This window comes from Nerophis lumbriciformis, linkage group LG17, assembly GCF_033978685.3.
Source record: "Nerophis lumbriciformis linkage group LG17, RoL_Nlum_v2.1, whole genome shotgun sequence".
Classification (NCBI taxonomy): Eukaryota; Metazoa; Chordata; class Actinopteri; order Syngnathiformes; family Syngnathidae; genus Nerophis; species Nerophis lumbriciformis.
In genome coordinates this window covers 19,087,501-19,093,075 of record NC_084564.2, presented here as the reverse complement: position 1 = coordinate 19,093,075, position 5,575 = coordinate 19,087,501, and the positions used below count along the sequence as shown (strand labels likewise).

Below are 5,575 nucleotides of genomic sequence, written 5' to 3'. Positions count from 1 at the left end.
ATTTTTATTTTTTATTTTTAGCTAAGTACCGTGTGACTTGTTGAAGGGTGGACTAGCAAAGTAAGATTTTCATTGTACGGCAAACTGTCTGTTTAACTGTGCATATGACAAGAAACAATCTTGAATCTTGAATCTTGAATATTAATAAATAATAATAATAATTTAAAAATACATATGAAAAACAATCCAAAAGAGACAAATCACTCTAAATGTTTTTAACAAATATATCTATTTAAGGGCTTTTGTACTCTTTTAATCATTCTCCAAGATTTGATTGATAATTGTAAACAATTAAAGGCCTACTGAAATGCGATTTTCTTATTTAAAGGGGGATAGCAGGTCCATTCTATGTGTCATACTTGATCATTTCGCGATATTGCCATATTTTTGCTGAAAGGATTTAGTAGAGAACATCGACGATAAAGATCGCAACTTTTGGTCGCTGATAAAAAAGCCTTGCCTCTACCGGAAGTAGCAGACGAGTAGCGTGACGTCACAAGTTGTGGAGCTCCTCACATCTGCACATTGTTTACAATCATGGCCACCAGCAGCGAAAGCGATTCGGACCGAGAAAGCGACGATTTCCCCATTAATTTGAGCGAGGATGAACGATTCGTGGATGAGGAAAGTGAGAGTGAAGGACTACAGGGCAGTGGGAGCGATTCAGATCGGGAAAATGCTGTGAGAGGCGGGTGGGACCTGATATTCAGCTGGGAATGACTAAAACAGTAAATAAACACAAGACATATATATACTCTATTAGTCACAACACAACCAGGCTTATATTTAATATGCCCCTCCCGTTCATATAACCCGCCAATACTACTCAAACACCTGCACAACACACTCAATCCAACAGCCCAAAGTACCGTTCACCTTCCCAAAGTTCATATAGCACATATATTTCCGCAAAGTCCCCAAAGTTACGTATGTGACATGCACATAGCGGCACGCACGTACGGGCAAGCGATCAAATGTTTGGAAGCCGCAACTGCATGCGTACTCACGGTACCGCGTCTGCGCATCCAACTCAAAGTCCTCCTGGTAAGAGTCTCTGTTGTCCCAGTACTCCACAGGCCAATGGTAAAGCTTGACTGTCATCTTTCGGGAATGTAAACAATGAAACACCGGCCGTGTTTGTGTTGCTGCAGCCGCCCGCAATACACCGCTTCCCATCTACAGCTTTCTTCTTTGCTGTCTCCATTGTTCATTGAACAAATTGCAAAAGATTCACCAACACAGATGTCCAGAATACTGTGGAATTTTGCGATGAAAACAGACGACTTAATAGCTGGCCACCATGCTGTCCCAAAATGTCCTCTACAATCTGTGACGTCACGTGCCGGCGTCATCATACCGAGACGTTTTCAGCAGGATATTTTGCGCTAAATTTAAAATTGCACTTTAGTTTTGGCATGTGTTGCAATGTTAAGATTTCATCATTGATATATAAACTATCAGACTGCGTGGTCGGTAGTAGTGTGTTTCAGTAGGCCTTTAAGCCAATTAGAAAATGTAGGCCTTACTTTTAATAAAACAGGAAGTCATACTTCTAGCACTTTTACAGAAAAACTCGGCCATGTCCAGCAGCCATGTGTATTCACTTGAAGCAAATAGAACAAATTAATTCGACAAACACGCATCACTTACACCAGTGTTTTTCAACCTTTTTTGAGCCAAGGCACATTTTTTGCATTGAAAAAATGCGGAGGCACACCACCAGCAGAAGTCATTAAAAAACAAAACTCAGTTGACAGTAAAAAGTCGTCGCAATTGTTGGATATGACTTTAAACCATAACCTAGCATGCATCACTATAGCTCTTGTCTCAAAGTAGGTGTACTGTCACCACCCGTCACATCACACCCTGACTTATTTGGAGTTTTTTGCTGTTTTCCTGTGTGTAGAGTTTTAGTTCTTGTCTTGCGCTCCTATTTCGGTGGCTTTTTCTCTTTTTTTGGTATTTTCCTGTAGCAGTTTCATGTCGTCCTTTGAGCGATATTTCCCGCATCTGCTTTGTTTTAGCAATCAAGAATATTTCAGTTGTTTTTATCCTTCTTTGTTGGGACATTGTTGATTGTCGTGTTATGTTCGGATGTACATTGTGGACGCCGTCATTGTTCCACAGTAAGTCTTTGCTGTCGTCCAGCATTCTGTTTTGGTTTACTTTGTGGCCAGTTCAGTTTTAGTTTCGTTCTGCATAGCCTTCCCTAAGCTTCAATGCCTTTTCTTAGGGGCACTCACCTTTTGTTTTATTTTTTGGTTTAAGCATTAGACACCTTTTTACCTTCACACTGCCTCCCGCTGTTTCCGACATCTACAAAGCAATTAGCTACTGGCTGCCACCTACTGATATGGAAGAGTACTACACGGTTACTCTGGCGAGCTCTAGACAGCACCGACACTCAACAACAACACGTCATTTGCAGACTATAATTACTGGTTTGCAAAAAATATTTTTAACCCAAATAGGTGAAATTAGATAATCTCCCACGGCACACCAGACTGTATCTTACGGCACACTCGTGTGCCGCGGCACAGTGGTTGAAAAAGACTGACTTACACAATAATGTGTGACTTACTTACATCTACTTCAGTATCAGCCTACAAAAGCTAAAAAGTCAAAATGGCTGACAAACAGCGGATTAGCATGTGCAGCTAGCCTAGTTAGCTCGTTAGCAGCAGGAGGAAACACGATTAGCAACAGATGACCACACAGCAGATGATTGGTGGATGGAATGGCCATGTGACCTGAGACAGTCAGGAAACAGGAAATGCCTGAAATGCTACAGATAGACAACCATACATTATTCACCAAACATGAGGAGGTAAGATTACTGTGATAGTTTAATACAAAGCTATGATATGCACAAGAAAGCAGCATCTAAAAACAATTATGTAGCACACATAAAGTCGCCTGCAGCTTCAGAAATGTCCTCCATGTGAGTTTGGCTTGTTTTAGAAATGTCATTTCAGCAGTAACACCAAATTACTACCTGCTGTCTGGTTGTTGTGTAGATAATATCAGCTTCTGGGTATGCAAATAGCTCACAATTGCCAGTAATCATGAATAGTGAGATTTTGATTACAGGAACCGGTTCACTGTCACTCAGGTTGGATGCAGGATTCTTGCTTTTTTTTATTAGCATTTCTGAAACAATTCACCTGGAGTATGTTAAAACCACTTTACATTCTGTTTTCTTTGCAGTGCCTGCGGACATCATCTTTCTTGCCCGGTTAGAAGTATCCATCTGTGCGTGCTGTAACCCATCTGTGATGAAATCATTTACTTTTCCACCTTGACCACTTATTAAGGTAGGTGGCCACCTGCATTGTGGGTTTGTTTGACAGTTAAATAGACTTTTAAACACATAAAGAGCATTTTTTTTTTTTGCACTGATACAAGATTTATTGTTTGAGGTTTGCGGATAAAACCGCTTTGTGTGGAGAGCGATAGATAATAATCGTCGTCTAATAAAACGAGCATCTATTGTATTTATGGGGATTCCTACGATTGGGAGTTATGCTGACAGGACAAAAATATTTTACGGGCAATTCTTTAAATGTCAGCAGCGTGCCAACATGGAGAGGGCACTTTTAATCAAATGTTCATCCTTAAGTCATAGTTACACTGACTAAGCATTATGACCTTTTCTTAAAGGGAACTGACTAATCCAGCCTCGCTGCTGCATCATTCAGCACTTTGAGACAAGACAACTTGTGCACTGCTGGAGGAAGTCGTCTGGCAATACATTATTGAACGCGTCCCAAACACAGCATTGTCATAACTCTTAAGTTCCTCCCCACTTTACTGTAGGTCCCTTTTAACCATCATGCCATGCGACCCAATCAGGCAGCCCTGTTCGGTCTGCTTCTTCATCCATACTTGATGGGTGGACGGTACACAATGCAAATCACAATGCATTCACTGGGACATCATTAAAATGCACAAGTGTAGCGAATGTTGTGGCCCTTGAGTATGAATAAAAAAAAGCAATTCCATTGTCAAATATTTTTAGATTGTCATTCAAGCCTTAATATATAAAAATGCATATTGTATGAATTCATATATACTATACATCAGGGGTGTCAAACTCATTTTAGATCGGGTGCCACATGGAGAAAAATCTACTCCCAAGTGGGCCGGACTGGTAAAATCACGGCACGATAACTTAAAAATAAAGACAACTTCAGATTGTTTTCTTTGTTTAAAAATAGAACAAGCACATTCTGAAAATATACAAATCATAATGTTGTTGTTGTTTTTTTTACACTTACTTGTTGCGGTTAATCTTCTTCTATCTTTATTTGTCGTTATTTATGCTTTCTGGATAAATTATGTGATAATGTTCATCAGTCAACTCATTGGTGTTAATTTTCAATCGAGCAAGATAAAAACATTATATCAAAATCAAATAACAGGATGTTATTTATGTAGTTTGCTCATTTTCCTCGACTGGTGCACTAACATCATGTGTTTTTTTGTTTTTTTTACATATGTAGCATAATCTACAAAGAATTGCTATTGCGACATCTAGTGGACACATTTAGAACAGCAGTTTCTTTCATTCAAAAATTTCGGCTCATTTTTATACTTAGCGAACTCATCCCGCGGGCCGTATAAAACCTGTTAGCGGACCTAATCCGGCCCGCGGGCCGTATGTTTGACACCCCTGCTATGCATTATCATATTATATTTCTTTGAATTGTATTACATTTTTGTGATTAATATGTGAGGACAATAAGCCGCAGCTCCCCAGAACCTGCAGCACTCATGTAGCTCGGGACCATGATGTGCTACCACCAGCATGCTTGACATAGTTATACAGTATGTGTGTCGTGTCAGGCAGTGTGTGGCTGGAATCCAGGATGCGAGGCAGATTGTGAATGGTTCAAAAAACAAAGTTACATTTAGTCCAGAATAGCAGCTGTGGCAAAAGTACAACACAAATGAGCACAAGGCTAACCTTGTTAAAAATGGTATGCAGGAACAAAAACCGAAGAAAAAATGCATGAAAAGACAGTTCAAAGGAAACAAGAAAAAGCGTGGCAAAAGGCCAAGACAAAGTAGCAACATAAAAACCAAGTACAACTACAACAAAGGTCCTTCAAACGAGTCGGAATGGAAAAAAAAATCTAACTTGCACAGCAAGGAACAAGGAAAACTGAAGAAAAACAGGATGCAATAAACAAAGTTCCAGAAGTAAGATGGATCAGTGGTCCCCTAACTGCTTGAAAATGTGTCTCACGGACCGGGGCGGGGGGGGGGGTTTAAATTTTTTATATATTTATTTTTTTTGTCATAAAAATTACAATCATGTGTGCTTACGGACTGTATCCCTGTAGACTGTATTGATCTGTATTGATATATAATGTAGGAATTAGAAATATTAATAACAGAAAGAAACAACCCTTTTGTGCGAATGAGTGTGAATGAGTGTGACTGGGGGAGGGAGGTTTTTTGGGTTGGTGCACTAATTGTAAGTGTATCTTGTGTTTTTTATGTTGATTTAATAATAATTAAAAAAAAAATATATATATATATATTATTATTATTATTATTATTATTTTTATTT

The 5,575-nt window shown here is 39.2% G+C and overlaps 1 protein-coding gene across 3 annotated transcripts in view; it reads left to right on the top strand.

The window, feature by feature from the left end:
- Positions 1-2,731: 2,731 nt before the first annotated feature.
- Positions 2,732-5,575, top strand: part of clmpb (CXADR like membrane protein b) — a 320,729-nt gene continuing 317,885 nt past the window's right edge. For 2 of the 3 annotated variants that reach the window (XM_061972692.1, XM_061972691.1), the window contains exons 1-2: positions 2,732-2,827; positions 3,208-3,314. The gene's annotated coding sequence lies outside the window, so the exon portion shown is untranslated. Of the gene's footprint in view, positions 2,942-3,207; positions 3,315-5,575 lie in introns of all 3 variants that reach the window. The other variant, XM_061972690.1, reaches the window with a different exon arrangement.